The 20,633-nt window shown below is 50.2% G+C and overlaps 1 protein-coding gene and 1 long non-coding RNA gene across 2 annotated transcripts in view; one reads left to right on the forward strand and one right to left on the reverse strand.

The window, feature by feature from the left end:
* The window catches only part of TMEM140 (transmembrane protein 140), a 161,659-nt gene that overhangs the window by 46,498 nt on the left and 94,528 nt on the right, over positions 1–20,633 (forward strand). The gene's annotated exons all lie outside the window — the stretch shown is intronic.
* The window catches only part of LOC144769447 (uncharacterized), a 28,488-nt gene continuing 8,031 nt past the window's right edge, over positions 177–20,633 (reverse strand). The window contains exons 2-3 of the long non-coding RNA XR_013598697.1: positions 542–623; positions 177–232 (exon numbers count right to left, since the gene is read on the reverse strand). This is a non-coding gene — a long non-coding RNA (uncharacterized LOC144769447). The remainder of the gene's footprint in view (positions 233–541; positions 624–20,633) is intronic.

The raw sequence follows: 20,633 nt of genomic DNA on the forward strand, positions 1-20,633 counted from the left end.
ACCCCTCCCTGGCACCCCCTGACCAAAGACATGCCACATCAGATACACCTAAACATGTACGAAATAATCCGCCTGATGTCGCACAATCACAACTGGTGACATGCATGTGTCGTCACAGAAATGAGCATCACACATTCACTTTCGAAGCAACCAATGAACTTTTATTGAAATGAACACTGAAATGAAATGAAGACACTTGGCGGTTCCCTTGGGACAATCCGTAGGTCACAGCCTGCAAGACAAAAAAACATGATGAGAAGGTGTGTCCAGCGCTCATCAAAAGACAGAGAGAGAGTGAAGGAGAGAGAGAGAGAGAGAGAGAGACGAAGAGAGGGGGAGAGAGAGAGCGAGAGAAGAAGAGAGGGGGAGTGGGAGAGAGAGAGAAGAAGAGAGGGGGAGGGAGAGAGAGAGAAAAGAAGAGAGGGGGAAAGAGAGAGAAGAAGAGAGGGAGAGAGAGAGAGAGAGAGACAAGAGGAGAGGAGAGGAGACGGGGAGAGAGAGAGAGAGAGTCGCCCCGGCGCACCCAGGCCACACTGCTCACCGGCTGCCACCGGTGTGTCTCCAACCACTTGCCGGTATGTATAGCAGTACACCAGGTCACACATCAGAGTCAGAGCCGTCATCTGAAACAGAGTCCAGATACATGACTGGCACAGTACACACACACTTGAACAAGACAACATCGCCCGCCCGCCCATGCACACCCAGGCAGAGGCACCCCAGCCCCTCCCGCCGCCCATCGGAGCATGCCCGCCCTTGAACACCCAGGCCTTACTGCTCACCTTCCGCCACGGGCGGGTAGACAGGAGGTCCCACCACGTGCCCCTGCAAGCCACAAGCACGGGACCCGCAGACATGGCACCTGCCACCCCATGCAGCCACGCTGCGCAGGCCACCAGGTCTCAAGTCTGGTGCTGGGTCTTGATTACTCCATGGCATAGGACATACCAGGGAACACAGCACTATCGCAGCCTGCACATCCGCTCAGCCCAATGGGTGCCACTAACTCTGTGATCCCGGAAGCGAGGCCATGTGGCGGTAGGCTGCCCGCTGGCTCGGCCTACACTGTGGTCCAGCAAGGCACACAAATCCATGACAGTCTGGACCGCTGAGACGGGGCATCATCACAGGATGCACACCCGCTCAGCACCTTCAGGTGCCAATGACTCAGTGACTCAGTTCTGCAGCTGGAGCGGTACAGGGCAATGACAAACACACTACGCAATATGGGCCTGCGGGGGTCAGTGAACGGTCATGAGGCCATGTGCGGGACCAAGCACAAACAGGCCAGGTGGCAGAAATGAATGCTACTGAGTCCTTCTGATCAAAGGCACATCCACTTCCTCGTCCCCGGATGTGTGCTCTGCCCCACCTGTGGGTGTTGCTGTACCGGCTGCTGCACTGTGTGCCACTGACACATCAATGGCCGGAGGTGGATTGTCGGCGCACTGTGTGCCACTGACACATCAGGTGCCGGAGTGGTTAAGATTGCCGCACTGGAAGGCAGAGGCACACCAGGGGGCGGAGATGTGGATGGTGTGGGGGAAGCAGCATTCATCATCGCCATGCCTTGTGGCAGCAATGCCATGAGGATCTGTAGGGCATGGTAGATCCCATCTACATTCCGCTGATGTGCAGCAGTGGCTGCCATCCTTTCCGCCTCTGTCTGCACCATGTCCTCCAAGAGCCTCCGCATGTGTGCCAGCTCACAGCTGGTATCGCTGGAGCCACTCTGAGCGGAGAGGGGTTCTTCTCTCCACGTCATGACTCCAGCGATGTCAGTCAGGGCTCATTGGAGACCTTCGAGCGGGCGTACACACCCAAGGATGGCGTCAAGTTTGGTTGCCATGATGCCGAACCTCAACCGCACCTGCTCTGCGGTCTCCCTCTGGCACTCTAGCACATGGCGTTGGAAGGCCATGTGTTTCCTGGGGAGTCTTGGGGGAGTGCCGGGGCTGTGGGTGCCTCCTACTAGGTGCTTTGGGTAGTGGGTGGGGTCTCCTTGATGTAGCTGGGCTGGCCTGATCCTGGAGGTGAGTGGCGGATGTGGTCAATGATGTCTTGGATGGTTTGTGTCTCGATGCTGGTGTTGTCCTCCTCGTCATCAGTGAAGAGTGGCTGGGACTGCTATGCAGGAGGTGTTGACGGTGCCCCTGCAATGTGAAGGGGAGACGGTTTATTACAATGTGTCCACATGTTTGTAGCCGCATGGTACATGTTGACATCCAGACAGCATGGCATTGTATATTGTGACAGTCTGTAGATCTGGGCTAGGCCCCAGAGTCATTGTGGGTGTGCACTGTGCTCTGCTTGATTGCGCATATGTGCCATTGTGCCAATCTCCACCTGTCCACCCAGTACCTGGTGGTCACTCACCCTGTTGGGGTTGTGTTGCGTCCTGTCGAGCAGTATCCGACCCCCGACTCCGGCCACAGTCTCCACACTGATGACTGTCGACACCAGCTCCTCCATGTCATCCAGCTCGAACTGTGGCGCTGGGCCCCCACCTCCAGTCTGCGTTGCTGCCTTCGGGTTGGAGAAGAGTTTCTCCTTCGTCCTCCGCTTGATGTCATTCCATCGCCTCTTCACCTCGTCCATTGTCCTCTTGTTCTCTCCGACGGCATTCACCTTGTCCACGATGTCCTGCCATATTCCATTTTTGATGCCCAATGACATGTTGGAGGTGACGAACAGTTGTTGATGGTGTTCCATCACCTCCGTGAGTATGATCCTGTTTGCCTGTGGACTGAACTTCGTCTTCCTCTTTTTCTTGTCCTTGCCCTTCCCTGTCCCCGAGGTCCTGGGTTGGTCGTCCGGGTTACCCTCGTCCACTGCGCCTGCTCTAGCTGCCTCCATGGTGCTTGGGTGTTGGTCAGTTTGGGTTTGGGTGTTTTTTCTACTTTTATGGTGATTTTTCCCACCTCCCAGGTGTGTGTTGCAGGCCTGGCACTGCTTAACGCTGATTTCCTCATCGCACTTTGGCCCATTGCAGCTTTTTTGGTGTTGTGGTTTGTATTTTTGTCTCCATCGAGGTGATTGTATCGCAGATATTGTCTGTGGTTTTGGCAGAGTATCGCATGCTACTGCCGCGTTGTGAATTCCACGTTGACACTGGGTTATTTTCCAGCGATAGGCTGCGATGTTGAAAGTTGCGTTACGCTACTTTTGAGGTAGTTATCACACGTTCTATTGAATATACCCCTAAGAGTCCACTCCACAGAATGAATCCCGCGTGGAAGTCTGGTTTACCCATGCACCATATTGCAATTGAAGGACATTGGAAAATGTGACCTGACCTTTGTAACTCTTTTTACTTGCACACATTTTTCTCTCACAATGGTCTAATATTTCACAGGAGTAAAACGTAATTGTTTAGGAATAGGTACTGCAGGGCAAGGTTTCCCTGAAAAGTTTGAGAACACACAGGGGGGCAGATTTACAAGCCCCTTGAGCTGCCAGTACTTCACTTTTTGTGACGCACTGGCAGCGCATTTCTTTGCCCCATATTTACAAGGACAGGAAAAGCCGACCAGCGTGATATGGCCCCTTTACACGCAGCACTCTGCATGAATGTAGCGTTCCATGGGTGTTGCTCTGGGTGTTCCCACGCGACACCCATGGAACCAGACACATTTCCAGATTTACAAAAATTTTAAACCTGCCAGGAGCAACAAAGAGAAATGCTTTCATTTCTCCTCGTTTTTTCCGCTTTTAATGCGTGCTAGATTCTACAGCACGCATTGAAAGAGGAAAATGCTTGTAGTGATTGTTTTTGTGCAGGAAAGTGCCCCTTCCTGCACAAAAGCAATCTCTCCATGACGTAGGCATCCTTGCACCATGGTGCAAGAGGGCCAGCGCTGGCACATGGCAGCTGTTTGTGCGCCAGCGCAGAAGGGAGCACAGGAATGCGACATATCATTGTAGATATGCCGCATTCCTGTGCTCTGAAAGTGCCGCAACTTGGCGCGGCCAAAGGGCTTGCGGTGCCACGCTGCTGCACCTTCTTGTAGATCTGCCCCAGGGTATTTCAAAACTGCTCTCTGACACTTTTCCATCCTAGATATGATCAGATTTTTACCCACAAGAGCTAGGGTGTGTTCCTGAGAAACAAATCACCAAACTAACAGCTAGATTCATCATTGAAAAATGGGCTTGCAAAGGGCCAGATTCTGAGAATTCATCATCCCAAATGCAAAAATCGCTAATTGCGAAATCGCATATTTGCGAGGAATTGCATTTAAGGAATCTCTATTTGAGATTCCTTAAATGCAATTCATTAACCATTTTTTATTTGCGAATTCGCTATTTCTGGCCGCTATTTACCGCGAAGTCTGACTTTGTGGTAAATAGCGAAAACTTAGAAAAATGCACTTTAGTGCATTTTTCTAAGTGGTATGTTACACACACACATGTCCTTTGGACATGTGTGTGCGCAACCTCAGGCTAAATTTACATTTCAGGGGTGCTACAGGGTGTCATTTGGACGCCCCTGGCACCCTTGAAATCGCATCCTTATTTCCGATTAGCAAATTGCTAATCGCAAATAAGGAATGACTCCCCATTCATTCCTATGGACCTTTGGGCCCATAGGAATGAATGGAGAGTCATTCCTTATTTGCGATTAGCAATTTGCTAATCGCAAATAAGGAAGCTGTAGGATTCGCAAAATAAATTGCGATTTGTACATGATTCCCGTTTTGCGAGTCTGTAATAGCGATTCTTTAAGAATCGCTATTACAGACTCGCAAAACGGGACTTTGATGAATCTAGGTGTAAGCTTCTCCTTGGAGCCAACATCAAGCACACAATCTTTACAAATGACATGAGATGAATCTCAAGTTGCTGCTTTGCAAATTTCCTCCACATGAGTATGTTGCTAGGAGTCAGTGATTCTGCCTTGGCTCTGAGGGCGCTGCCTAATTTCTCGATATAAATAACCCCATGCTGCCATAAGTGATCCTTCAGCCTCTGACCTGCGCCACCCCCCACCCAACCCGGGTAGTCTGTATCACACTCCCAGTTCTGAAACCACAACTGAATTCCTCTTTCTGCAGAATATCTATCCCACCAGTAATTTTCCCTTAACTATCCCAAGCTCACCTTCCTCTTTTCGTTTCCTTGTTTATTACTTTTATGGTGTTTATAAGCCCATTTTTGCTTATATTTTTAATGTTGTAGACACCTATCATTCACCTCTGTTATATGTACATACCTGTTATTCTGCGGTCAGCAATTGTTGCTGTAAAAGTTATGAAAAATGCTGTGTGTGCAAAAATGCTTTTTTGGCTGCTACAGTGAACGTGTGACACACTGTTTTTAAATATGCACGGTATAGCGCTTTGAAACTGCAGTTTGAGGAGTTTTCACTGTGGAAGGCAATGTATAACGGGCATTGACAATGCCCATAGGTTTTGCCTACACAAGAGCTATTGGCGTGATGTGGCATTGCGTGTAGTGGCATAGAGTGGTGTATAGTGGAGTACTATAGGGTGCAGTAGTTCAGAGTAGAGCAACATATAGTGCACTGGGGTAGAGTGCAGTGGAGTAGAGTGGCGTACAGTGCAGCAGACTTGGGTAGACTGGTGTAGAGTAGAGGGCAGTGGCATAGAGTAGAGTGGTGCAGAGTACAGGTGCATGGAGTGTAGTGGCCTAAAGTAGAGTGGTAGGAGTAGAGTGCCGTGGCGCAGAATGCAGTGGTACAGAGTAGAGTGATGTGGTATGGAGTAGAGTGACATATAGTGCAGTGGCGTAAGGTGTAGTAGAGTAGAGTGGCGTAGAGTAGAGTGCAGTGGCATAGAGTAAAGAGCAGTTGTGTAGAATTCAGTGGGATAGTATGCAGTACAGTAGAGTGGTGCTGAGTGCAGTGACGTAGAGTGCTGTGGCCTAGAGCAGTGTAATGCAGAGTAGAGTGGTTCATAGGTATAGAGTGCAGTGGAGTACAGTGGTTCAGGGCATAGGGCATTGGCATTGAGTGCAGTGGCATAGAGTAAAGAGCAGTGGCTCAGAATTCAGTGGGATAGTATGCAGTACAGAAGAGTGGTGCAGGGTGCAGTGACGTAGAGTGCTGCAGCCTAGAGTGGTGTAGTGCAGAGTAGGGTGCAGTGGCATAGAGTAGAGTGGTTCATAGGTATAGAGTGCAGTGGCGTACAGTGGTTCAGGGCATAGTGCATTGGCATTGAGTGCAGTGGCATGGAGTGACATAGAATATAGTGCCATAGAGTGGAGTGGCGTAGAGTAGAGTGGACTGGAATAGAGGTCAGTGGTGGGGGTGTAGAGTGCAGTGGCATAGAGTACAACTATGTATAGTGCACTGACGTAGAGTGGCGTGGAGTGCAGTGGCATAGAGCAGAGGGGCATAGAGTGCAGTATTGTAGAGTCTTGGAGAGTAGAGTGCAGTTGTACAGAGTAGAGTAGAGTGACATAGAGCGTAGTGGCGTAGAGTGCAGCTGTGTACAGTAAAGTGTAGAGTGGCTTAGAGTAGAGTAGAGTGGCGTAAAGTGAAGTGAAGTGGCCCAGAGTAGAGTGCAGTGGCGTTGAATGCAGTGGTGTGTAGTAATGCAGAGAAGAGTGGTGTAGAGTGCAGTGGCGTTGAATGCGGTGGTGTGTAGTAATGCAGAGAAGAGTGGTGTAGAGTGCAGTGGCCTAAAGTATAGTGGTGAAGAGTGGAGTGCAGTGGCCTGGAGTAGAGTAGTGAATAGCAGAGTATCTTGAAGTGCAGTGGTGTAGAGTGCAGTTAAGTAGAGTTGTGAAGAGTGGCGTAGAGTAGTGTATATTAGAGTGACGCTGAGTGCAGTGGCGCAGAGTAGAGTGCAGTGGCGTACAATGCAGGGACATAGAGTAAAGCGTAGGGAGTGGGAAGGAAAAGAAGCAACATGGAAGAGGATGGTTGGAAGGGAATAGAATGTACATGGACGGGGATGTCGGAGACGGACTGAAAACACAAGCACTCTTGTGGAGTGCTTTCACACAAAGACTGGAGCAGTTGATGGACACAAGTACTGGGTCTATGCTCCAGGGGAGGGTTAAACACAATAAGAGGACATAAGGCCTGCATGCTGTGACAAACGGGGACAAAGAAAATGAGAGTCACTCTAAATCTAACAAATTGTAAGCTATGAACGCTTATAAGCCCACCGTTTGTAAGCAACGTCATGCGCTGTCTAGGTGAAACCTAAAAATTACATGATGAGATAGACCTTAACCCTTTCTTTACCGCCCTCCTCCTACTTCTTTCTTTTTGCCCGCTTAGTGTTGCAGACTCCCTGTCAGCAAGTGCTTCCACGTGTACTGCAGGCTTGGCATTGATTCTGCCGGGATCCTGGCGAAGAGACTGGGGTGAAACTTCTGAAGCTGATCAGAAAGATATTGCTGCATCACGTTGTTTTTTATCTGCACAGAGGCATGTTTGGGAGAGATGCAATAGATTACGATGGCTAAAGGACAGAGGACACACCTTTAGTATTGAATAGTCCAGAGAGTGACCCATGGACCCGGCAGACGAGGGCAGAGAGCCATGTAACCCTGTGCATGTATTTTGTTCATTTTTAGGTCTCGCCTATCCCATTCCGCAAGGAATGCATAGGGGAGAATTTTAGTGGGCAAAATCGTCCTCAAACCAACTGCGGATTTCAAACAGTGCATGTGCTCGTGAACGCGCTTCTCCCCGAGCCGCCTGCCTCCGAGAGCTTCACTTCAAAGGGCTTCACTTCAAAGGCTCTGCCCACAGCGTGCGCTCAGTCTCAGGCATTTCTCCTCCCACGGCCGGCGGCCGGCCGTACTTTCACTTTCAACCATGTTATTGATGCTTACTTTTCGGGTGCTTTACTTACGTTCTGTTACTTAATCAACTACAAATGCACACATATGTATGCGTGCGACCCACTGTAGTGCCGAAGTGTACCTGGGTGCATGTCTTTAGGGTGAGGAGTAAGTGCACCAAGGCACCTTTTAACAACACTCGAGCAGCACTCGCGCTCAGCTACCATTTGCTCCTTTTCTCGGCTGCCACTTCCTTCCCCACTTCTTGTTATTTGAAGCCTGCACGCATTTTAACAACAGGCAGTCCACAGCTTATTAAAAAAAAAAAAAACAGGGAATGCCATATCTAACCGTGTGGTGCCCTCCCTTTACCACCAGTCCGTTGCATGTCATAATTGATTGCGAAATGGCCAGGTTTGAGTACGTTAAGGTAACCATGTTGTTCCTGCCTACATTTCACATGTTTTACTTAATCTTTTTAACACAATTCTCAGCTCATTATCGCCCAACCCCCTACCCGGTCCTTGCTTGAATAGGGCAGCTGCCCACTTTTGTTTGGTTCTGCATATTAAAGCGGCATGCCATGTTTTATGTTTACATGTATCAGCATCGGATTCTTGCTCTGCTGTACCGGTCGGAGAGTATTAAGGTAACCATGTTGTTTCTGCTTACATTTCTCACGCTTTACTTAAGCAGTCCATGCGGCCCCTGAGGGCTCTGGACTCACTACAATGCTGGCCTTTTTATTGCCCCACCTCCACCCCGTCCTTGCAAGAATATGGTGGCTGCCAACTTTTGTTTGGTTCTGCATATTAACGTGGCATGCCGCGTTTTGTCTTTGCATATATCAGTGTCTTATTCTTGCTCTGCTCGCCCGGTTGTAGTGCATTAAAGTAACTATGTTATTCCTGCTTACAGTTCAGGTGTTTCACTTTCGTTCTGTTATTTAATGAATCCACTGCAAATGCACACATATTTATGCGTGCGATCCACCGTAGTGCCGAAGTCTGCCTGGGTGCATGTCTTTAGGGTGAGTAGTAAGTGCACCAAGGTACTCGGTGAGGAACACATCTTTTAACACTCGAGCCGCACTCGCGCTCAGCTGCCATTTGCTCATTTACTCAGCAGCCTCTTCCTTCCCCACTGCTTGTTATTTGAAGGCTGCATGCCCATCCCCCCTTGCCCAGGGCCTTTAAACCCAACAAGCTGAGCGTTCTTAATTCAAAGCCCTCCTGTGAACGTGCTTCTCCCCGAGCCGCCTGCCTCCGAGAGCTTCACTTCAAAGGGCTTCACTTCATAGGCTCCGCCCACAGCGTGCGTTCGGCCTCAGGCATTTCTCCTCCCACGGCCGGCGGCCGGCCGTACTTTAACTTTCACGGACGCCAGGCCGTGTCTCGCATTTCTCCTCCCCCTCCCAGTGTACCCACAACATATCCATGGAGCATTTCACATGCTTTACTCAATCTTTTTAACCCAGCAGTTTGCGTGGCCCCTGAGGGCTTCAGACACGCTACAATTCTTAGCTCATTATCGCCCAACCCCCTACCCTGTCCTTGCATGAATATGGCAGCTGCCCACTTTTGTTTGGTTCTGCATATTAAAGCGGCATGCCGCGTTTTGACGCTGCATGTATCAGTGTCTTATTCTTGCTCTGCTGACCCGGTTGGAGTGCGTTAAAGTAACCATGTTATTGATGCTTACTTTTCGGGTGCTTTACTTTCGTTTTGTTATTTAATCAACTACAAATGCACACAATGTATGCGTGCGACCCACTGTATTGCCGAAGTGTACCTGGGTGCATGTCTTTAGGGTGAGGAGTAAGTGCACCAAGGCACTCGGTGAGGAACGCACCTTTTAACAACACTCGAGCAGCACTCGCGCTCAGCTGCCATTTGCTCCTTTTCTCGGCTGCCACTCCCTTCCCCACTTCTTGTTATTTGGAGCCTGCACGCATTTTAACAACAGGCAGTCCACAGCTTATTAAAAAAAAAAAAAACAGGGAATGCCATATCTACCCGTGTGGTGCCCTCCCTTTACCAGCAGTCCGTTGCATGTCATAATTTATTGCGAAATGGCCAGGTTTGAGTACGTTAAGGTAACCATGTTGTTCCTGCTTACATTTCACATGTTTTACTTAATCTTTTTAACACAATTCTTAGCTCATTATCGCCCAACCTCCTACCCGGTCCTTGCTTGAATATGGCAGCTGCCCACTTTTGTTTGGTTCTGCATATTAATGCGGCATGCCATGTTTTATGTTTACATGTATCAGCATCGGATTCTTGCTCTGCTGTACCGGTCGGAGAGTATTAAGGTAACCATGTTGTTTCTGCTTACATTTCACACGCTTTACTTAAGCAGTCCATGCGACCCCTGAGGGCTCTGGACTCACTACAATGCTGGCCTTATTATTGCCCCACCTCCACCCCGTCATTGCAAGAATATGGTGGCTGCCAACTTTTGTTTGGTTCTGCATATTAACGTGGCATGCCGCGTTTTGTCTTTGCATATATCAGTGTCTTATTCTTGCTCTGCTCGCCCGGTTGGAGTGCATTAAAGTAACTATGTTATTCCTGCTTACAGTTCAGGTGCTTCACTTTCGTTCTGTTATTTAATGAATCCACTGCAAATGCACACATATTTATGCGTGCGATCCACTGTAGTGCCGAAGTCTGCCTGGGTGCATGTCTTTAGGGTGAGTAGTAAGTGCACCAAGGTGCTCGGTGAGGAACACATCTTTTAACACTCGAGCCGCACTCGCGCTCAGCTGCCATTTGCTCATTTACTCAGCAGCCTCTTCCTTCCCCACTGCTTGTTATTTGAAGGCTGCATGCCCATCCCCCCTTGCCCAGGGCCTTTAAACCCAACAAGCTGAGCGTTCTTAATTCAAAGCCCTCCTGTGAACGTGCTTCTCCCCGAGCCGCCTGCCTCCGAGAGCTTCACTTCAAAGGGCTTCACTTCATAGGCTCCGCCCACAGCGTGCGCTCGGCCTCAGGCATTTCTCCTCCCACGGCCGGCGGCCGGCCGTACTTTAACTTTCACGGACGCCAGGCCGTGTCTCGCATTTCTCCTCCCCCTCCCAGTGTACCCACAACATATCCATGGAGCATTTCACATGCTTTACTCAATCTTTTTAACCCAGCAGTTCGCGCGGCCACTGAGGGCTTCAGACACGCTACAATTCTTAGCTCATTATCGCCCAACCCCCTACCCTGTCCTTGCATGAATATGGCAGCTGCCCACTTTTGTTTGGTTCTGCATATTAAAGCGGCATGCCGCGTTTTGACGCTGCATGTATCAGTGTCTTATTCTTGCTCTGCTGACCCGGTTGGAGTGCGTTAAAGTAACCATGTTATTGATGCTTACTTTTCGGGTGCTTTACTTTCGTTTTGTTATTTAATCAACTACAAATGAACACATATGTATGCGTGCGACCCACTGTATTGCCGAAGTGTACCTGGGTGCATGTCTTTAGGGTGAGGAGTAAGTGCACCAAGGCACTCGGTGAGGAACGCACCTTTTAACAACACTCGAGCAGCACTCGCGCTCAGTTGCCATTTGCTCCTTTTCTCGGCTGCCACTCCCTTCCCCACTTCTTGTTATTTGGAGCCTGCACGCATTTTAACAACAGGCAGTCCACAGCTTATTAAAAAAAAAAAAAAACAGGGAATGCCATATCTACCCGTGTGGTGCCCTCCCTTTACCACCAGTCCGTTGCATTTCATAATTTATTGGGAAATGGCCAGGTTTGAGTACGTTAAGGTAACCATGTTGTTCCTGCTTACATTTCACATGTTTTACTTAATCTTTTTAACACAATTCTTAGCTCATTATCGCCCAACCCCCTACCCAGTCCTTGCTTGAATATGGCAGCTGCCCACTTTTGTTTGGTTCTGCATATTAATGCGGCATGCCATGTTTTATGTTTACATGTATCAGCATCGGATTCTTGCTCTGCTGTACCGGTCGGAGAGTATTAAGGTAACCATGTTGTTTCTGCTTACATTTCACACGCTTTACTTAAGCAGTCCATGCGACCCCTGAGGGCTCTGGACTCACTACAATGCTGGCCTTATTATTGCCCCACCTCCACCCCGTCCTTGCAAGAATATGGTGGCTGCCAACTTTTGTTTGGTTCTGCATATTAACGTGGCATGCCGCGTTTTGTCTTTGCATATATCAGTGTCTTATTCTTGCTCTGCTCGCCCGGTTGGAGTGCATTAAAGTAACTATGTTATTCCTGCTTACAGTTCAGGTGCTTCACTTTCGTTCTGTTATTTAATGAATCCACTGCAAATGCACACATATTTATCCGTGCGATCCACCGTAGTGCCGAAGTCTGCCTGGGTGCATGTCTTTAGGGTGAGTAGTAAGTGCACCAAGGTACTCGGTGAGGAACACACCTTTTAACACTCGAGCCGCACTCGCGCTCAGCTGCCATTTGCTCATTTACTCAGCAGCCTCTTCCTTCCCCACTGCTTGTTATTTGAAGGCTGCATGCCCATCCCCCTTTGCCCAGGGCCTTTAAACCCAACAAGCTGAGCGTTCTTAATTCAAAGCCCTCCTGTGAACGCGCTTCTCCCCGAGCCGCCTGCCTCCGAGAGCTTCACTTCAAAGGGCTTCACTTCAAAGGGCTTCACTTCATAGGCTCCGCCCACAGCGTGCGCTCGGCCTCAGGCATTTCTCCTCCCGGCGGCCGGCCGTACTTTAACTTTCACGGACGCCAGGCCGTGTCTCGCATTTCTCCTCCCCCTCCCAGTGTACCCACAACATATCCATGGAGCATTTCACATGCTTTACTCAATCTTTTTAACCCAGCAGTTCGCGCGGCCACTGAGGGCTTCAGACACGCTACAATTCTTAGCTCATTATCGCCCAACCCCCTACCCTGTCCTTGCATGAATATGGCAGCTGCCCACTTTTGTTTGGTTCTGCATATTAAAGCGGCATGCCGCGTTTTGACGCTGCATGTATCAGTGTCTTATTCTTGCTCTGCTGACCCGGTTGGAGTGCGTTAAAGTAACCATGTTATTGATGCTTACTTTTCGGGTGCTTTACTTTCGTTCTGTTATTAAATCAACTACAAATGCTCACATATGTATGCGTGCGACCCACTGTATTGCCGAAGTGTACCTGGGTGCATGTCTTTAGGGTGAGGAGTAAGTGCACCAAGGCACTCGGTGAGGAACGCACCTTTTAACAACACTCGAGCAGCACTCGCGCTCAGCTGCCATTTGCTCCTTTTCTCGGCTGCCACTTCCTTCCCCACTTCTTGTTATTTGGAGCCTGCACGCATTTTAACAACAGGCAGTCCACAGCTTATTAAAAAAAAAAACAGGGAACGCCATATCTACCCGTGTGGTGCCCTCCCTTTACCACCAGTCCGTTGCATGTCATAATTTATTGCGAAATGGCCAGGTTTGAGTACGTTAAGGTAACCATGTTGTTCCTGCTTACATTTCACATGTTTTACTTAATCTTTTTAACACAATTCTTAGCTCATTATCGCCCAACCCCCTACCCAGTCCTTGTTTGAATATTGCAGCTGCCCACTTTTGTTTGGTTCTGCATATTAATGCGGCATGCCATGTTTTATGTTTACATGTATCAGCATCGGATTCTTGCTCTGCTGTACCGGTCGGAGAGTATTAAGGTAACCATGTTGTTTCTGCTTACATTTCACACGCTTTACTTAAGCAGTCCATGCGGCCCCTGAGGGCTCTGGACTCACTACAATGCTGGCCTTATTATTGCCCCACCTCCACCCCGTCCTTGCAAGAATATGGTGGCTGCCAACTTTTGTTTGGTTCTGCATATTAACGTGGCATGCCGCTTTTTAGGTCTCGCCTGTCGATGCGCATGCGCATCGAGCAAGCGAGACTATAGGGGCTCATCCAGACTTTATCTAACTTTCAAGGAATCGTGGCGATTCCTTGCAGTGCCCGTGACTTTTAAGCTCAATGCGCATGTGCATTGAGCTTAAAAGCGCGTGCACAGCCGCCCGCATTCCTCCGACACCTTTGAAGTGAAACTTAGCTTCACTTCAAAGGCCCGGCTTGTTCACACCCACATGCCGCTCTGCCCCGCTCCGCCCCCTCCCCTGAGTCATCCTGCCTGCCCCTTCCCGCCGTGTCGCATTTCTCCTCCCCCCTCCCCTCTCCCCTCTCCCCTCTCTTCCCTCCGTCTTGTTTTCTTTGATGCTGGTATTGCTGGCAGCGGCATTGCGCTTGGAGGGACAGCAACAACATAAAACTGACCATGAAGTTAATCACAGGACCCTGCAGCCGAAGGCTTCGTGCACTGAGCCCTCCCGGCATACACATAATTTTATCGCTCTCTTTCTCTCGCGCTCTCCCTACATCTATAGCTCCCCCTCCCTCTCTCCTGTCTTCCTCTGTCTCACTCTAACTGTGTTCCTCCCTCTGTCTCACTCCCCCTCTCTTTTTCCTCCTCTCTCCCTCCCTCTCCGTCTCGCAGCTTAGATTCACGTTTCTGCCTGTTTCACTCTCTCTTCCAACTCTCACCCCCCTCTCCATTTACTTACACAAATCTCGCAGATACCCCAAGCAGCGGTGCACGCAGTACCAATCCTTCTGTTATGCCACATCTCGCAGCTTAGATTCTTTCGCTCTTTCTTTTAACTCTCCACGTTTCTGCCTGTTTCACTCTCTCTTTTAACTCTCACCCCCCTCTCCATTTACTTACACAAATCTCGCAGATACCCCAAGCAGCGGTGCACGCAGTACCAATCCTTCTGTTATGCCACATCTCGCAGCTTAGATTCATTCGCTCTTTCTTTTAACTCTCCACGTTTCTTCCTGTTTCACTCTCTCTTTTAACTCTCACCCCCCTCTCCATTTACTTACACATATCTCGCAGATACCCCAAGCAGCGGTGCACGCAGTACCAATCCTTCTGTTATGCCACATCTCGCAGCTTAGATTCATTCCCTCTTTCTTTTAACTCCCCACGTTTCTGCCTGTTTCACTCTCTCTTCCAACTCTCACCCCCCTCTCCATTTACTTACACAAATCTCGCAGATACCCCAAGCAGCGGTGCACGCAGTACCAATCCTTCTGTTATGCCACATCTCGCAGCTTAGATTCATTTGCTTTTTTTTTTAACTCTCCACGTTTCTGCCTGTTTCACTCTCTCTTTTAACTCTCACCCCCCTCTCCATTTACGTTTCTGCCTGTTTCACTCAGCCACGCAACGCCACTCAGGCACGCAACGCCACTCACGCACGCAACGCCACTCAGCCACGCAACGCCACTCAGCCACGCAACGCCACTCAGCCACGCAACGCCACTCACCCACGCAACGCCACTCACCCACGCAACGCCACTCATGCACGCCACTCACACACGCAACGCCACGCACACATGCAACGCCACTCAGCCACTCACTGCCACTCTGCCACGCAACGCCACTCAGCCACGCAACGCCACTCAGCCACGCAACGCCACTCAGCCACGCAACGCCACTCACCCACGCAACGCCACTCAGCCACGCAACGCCACTCACCCACGCAACGCCACTCACCCACGCAACGCCACTCACCCACGCAACGCCACTCACCCACGCAACGCCACTCACCCACGCAACGCCACTCAGCCACGCAACGCCACTCAGCCACGCAACGCCACTCACCCATGCAACGCCACTCACCCACGCAACGCCACTCACCCACGCAACGCCACTCACCCACGCAACGCCACTCAGGCACGCAACGCCACTCACCCACGCAACGCCACTCACCCACGCAACGCCACTCTGGCACGCAACGCCACTCTGGCACGCAACGCCACTCTGGCACGCAACGCCACTCTGGCACGCAACGCCACTCTGGCACGCAACGCCACTCACCCACGCAACGCCACTCAGCCACGCAACGCCACTCAGCCATGCAACGCCACTCAGCCACGCAACGCCACTCAGCCACGCAACGCCACTCACCCACGCAACGCCACTCACCCACGCAACGCCACTCACACGCAACGCCACTCACCCACGCAACGCCACTCAGCCACGCAACGCCACTCAGCCACGCAACGCCACTCAGCCACGCAACGCCACTCACACACGCAACGCCACTCACCCACGCAACGCCACTCACCCACGCAATGCCACTCTGGCACGCAACGCCACTCTGGCACGCAACGCCACTCACCCACGCAACGCCACTCACCCACGCAACGCCACTCACCCACACAACGCCACTCACCCACGCAACGCCACTCACCCACGCAACGCCACTCAGCCACGCAACGCCACTCAGCCACGCAACGCCACTCAGCCACGCAACGCCACTCACCCACGCAACGCCACTCACCCACGCAACGCCACTCACACACGCAACGCCACTCACACACGCAACGCCACTCACCCACGCAACGCCACTCACACGCAACGCCACTCACACGCAACGCCACTCACCCACGCAACGCCACTCACCCACGCAACGCCACTCACCCACGCAACGCCACTCACCCACGCAACGCCACTCACCCAAGGAACGCCACTCAGCCACGCAACGCCGTTAGTATGTATAGCATTGCACCTAAAAAACAGTTAATATTACAACCCACAAACGCCAGCACCTCTCCCCTCTGTTCCCGTACACATCCAGGCTCGCAATTCAACTCCCCCTCCCCAGACGCCAGCACCTCCCCTCTCTGTCCCTGCACACAGCCAGGCTCTCAGAACACAAAAAGACTTGAAATTGAAATCGTCTACAAAATGAAATAATGACAGACGCATTACAAGCTACATGGCCTTGTACATTCCCTAATCAGCAGACCTACTATTCCCACCCCTCCCTCTACAGCCTGCTACGCCAAAAATAGCGCTTGTATCTATAGCATTGCACCTAAAAAACATGTAATATTTTGACATGCTTATAAACGGAATGAAATGAAACACACAGAGTCAGTTCAATTCAACGGGCCTACTATTTCCCTCCTCCGACACAGAGTGACATCACAGAGCCTCTAGCACATCCACGTGACTAAACAGTCCTCGCAACCCGCCATAACCCCCAACAATACGACGGACCTGCTGGGACCATTCTTTAATACCATTTACATGAACACAAAGCCAGGCCACAGACTCCAAGGCTTTCGTTACCAAAACTCCAGGATGCTAGACTACTTTAAGCGCCGTGTTCAAGATTGTAATCACTTGTGAAGTTCCTTTGGGGATGTGCTAATTTAGAACAGCAGGATGCGAGCCGGGTGTTACCTCGAGAACAACAACAAACCCCCCCAAAAACAAAGTCACTGGAAGAAAATACTAACACTAGAAACGTGATGCTTTTTCGCTAAACTTAAACAATCCCACTGAACGAAAATACTAACACTAGAAACGTGATGTTTTTTTAACAAAAATTATTTACTTCACATAACCATGTCTAGTATTTCACAACTTCCCTCTACAGCGTGGTATTTAAAATCGGCCTATTCTACGTCGACGCTTGTACAGACTAAAGATTTCTTATGTTGCCTTCAGTGGAACATTTCCGATGTTGCCTTCTTTTGGATAACTACCATATTTCTTATACACACACATTAAGGGGCGCATCCGCAGCAGCCTCACCCTCACTCACCCTCACTCACCCTCAACCCCTCATGCTATTTTGAAGGGTAACTTGGAGCAGACAGTTCAAGTCGAATTACGGTAAGGCCACTCAGCCACGCAACGCCACTCAGCCACGCAACGCCACTCAACGCCACTCACCCACGCAACGCCACTCACCCGCAACGCCACTCACCCACTCACCCACGCAACGCCACTCACCCACGCAACGCCACTCACCCACGCAACGCCACTCACCCACGCAACGCCACTCACCCACGCAACGCCACTCACCCACGCAACGCCACTCAGCCACGTAACGCCACTCAGCCACGCAACGCCACTCACACACGCAACGCCACTCACACACGCAACGCCACTCACACACGCAACGCCACTCAGCCACGCAACGCCACTCAGCCACGCTTCGCCACTCAGCCACGCAACGCCACTCAGCCATAACACTTCACGAGCAGTCCCGGGCTTTTAGCTACAACATTGCATTCTGGGACTCGTAGTTTTGTTTCTTTTAGTAATAAAACGCTAGCAAATAATGGAAGGACCGGCTGAATGCGTTACACAGATAATTACATCACCATCAATTAAAAAATAGAACGCTAACATCCCTTACGTAACAAACGTAAAGGGAATACATTGCGTAATACCCTTTACTAGAACAGAAAAACAAAAACTTTTATTTACATACACTACATAATTTTAGAAACGTATACACAAGCCAAGTGCGACCAAAAAACACGTACGGCAAAACGGAACACAATCCATGGCAACAAATACACCGAAATAGCAGCCATTGATAAAATAAAAATCAAATGCAAGAAGCCAGGCAGAAAGTACATGCGAGCAGAGAGACCTAATAAAATAATTACATTAGCTTTACAATAAGCAAATCAATAAACAAAAGTATAAAAGTCACAAAGACACGCTTTAATATTATGCAAATTAATTTGTCATTACCTGTCCATCGTAGCAGCTCATTCCCTGAAATAAAGAAAATATAAAAAAGAAAACACACAAAGAGAACATACACAGTGCATACATAAAACTTTTCACTACAACAATAAACAAACAAAAAAAAAAACTGTGCACGCACTACCAATACTTCCGTTATGCCAGATCTCACAATCTTCCATCACACACGGAGCTGCTCCAGCACAGGCAACGGCAATGCAAGCTTCACTCAAACACGGAGCAGGTACAGCACAGGCAACAGCATTCCCTTACACATGGAACAGGTACAGCACCGAGAGCTGCAGTGCAATCTTCCCTCACACATACATCAGGTACAGCACAGCCGGCAGCAGTGCAAGCTTCCCTCACACACAGAGCAGGTACAGCACAGGCAGCAGCAGTGCAAGCTTCCCTCACACATAGATCAGGTACAGCACAGGCGGCAGCAGTGCAAGCTTCTCTTACACATGCAACAGGTACAGCACTGACAGCAGCAGTGCAAGCTTCCATCACACACGGAGCAGGTATAGCACAGGCAACGGCAATGCAAGCTTCACTCAAACACGGAGCAGGTACAGCACAGCCAACAGCAGTGCAAGCTTCCCTTACACATGGAACAGGTACAGCACCGACAGCAGCAGTGCAAGCTTCCCTCACACATAGATCAGGTACAGCACAGGCGGCAGCAGTGCAAGCTTCACTCGAAAACAAGGAGCAGGTACAGCACAGGCAACAGCAGTGCAAACTTCCCTTACACATGGAACAGGTACAGCACCGACAGCAGCAGTGCAAGCTTCCCTCACACATAGATCAGGTACAGCACAGGCGGCAGCAGTACAAGCTTCCCTCACACACAGAGCAGGTACAGCACAGGCAGCAGCAGTGCAAGCTTCCCTCACACATAGATCAGGTACAGCACAGGCGGCAGCAGTGCAAGCTTCCCTTACACATGCAACAGGTACAGCACCGACAGCAGCAGTGCAAGCTTCCATCACACACGGAGCAGGTATAGCACAGGCAACGGCAATGCAAGCTTCACTCAAACACGGAGCAGGTACAGCACAGGCAACAGCAGTGCAAGCTTCCCTTACACATGGAACAGGTACAGCACCGACAGCAGCAGTGCAAGCTTCCCTCACACATACATCAGGTACAGCACAGGCAGCTGCAGTGCAAGCTTCCATCACACACGGAGCAGGTATAGCACAGGCAACGGCAATGCAAGCTTCACTCAAACACGGAGCAGGTACAGCACAGGCAACAGCAGTGCAAGCTTCCCTTACACATGGAACAGGTACAGCACCGACAGCAGCAGTGCAAGCTTCCCTCACACATACATCAGGTACAGCACAGGCAGCTGCAGTGCAAGCTTCCATCACACACGGAGCAGGTACTGCACAGGCAACGGCAATGCAAGCTTCACTCAAACACGGAGCAGGTACAGCACAGCCAACAGCAGTGCAAGCTTCCCTTACACATGGAACAGGTACAGCACCGACAGCAGCAGTGCAAGCTTTCATCACACATACATCAGGTACAGCACAGGCGGCAACAGTGCAAGCTTCCCTCACACACGGAGCAGGTACAGCACAGCATACCCTCAGACCCTCACCCTCAACACCTCACCCTCACTAACTTCACCCTTATCACCTCACCCACAATTCCACACCCTCACTCACCCTCACCATCACTCACCCTCACTCACACTCAACACATCACCCTCATCTACACTCAACATCACCATCACTCACCCTCAACATCTCATCCTTAACACCTCACTCTTAACACCTCACTCACCCTCACTCATCCTCAACAAGTCACACTCACTCACCCTTAACACCTCACCCTCACCCTCAATACCATTCAACACCTCACCCTCACCTTCACTCAACATCACCCTCACTCACCCTCAACGACTCACCCTCAGTTACACACACTAACACTCAAAAACGCAACAGCACTCTGCCTCTCCATCATTCACACTCTATCCATCATTCACACACTATCCATCTTTCAGAAACTCTGCATCATTCACCCACTCACCATCATTCACCCAATCTCCATCATTCACCCAATCTCCATCATTCACCCAATCTACAGCATTCACCCAATCTACAGCATTCACCCAATAGACAGCATTCACCCAATAGACAGCATTCACCCAATCTGCAGCATTCACCCAATCTGCAGCATTCACCCAATCTGCAGCATTCACCCAATCTGCAGCATTCACCCAATCTGCAGCATTCACCCAATCTGCAGCATTCACCCAATCTGCAGCATTCACCCACTCTGCAGCATTCACCCACTCTGCAGCATTCACCCACTCTGCA

This window comes from Lissotriton helveticus, chromosome 1_1 (genome assembly GCF_964261635.1).
Source record: "Lissotriton helveticus chromosome 1_1, aLisHel1.1, whole genome shotgun sequence".
NCBI classification, from domain to species: domain Eukaryota; kingdom Metazoa; phylum Chordata; class Amphibia; order Caudata; family Salamandridae; genus Lissotriton; species Lissotriton helveticus.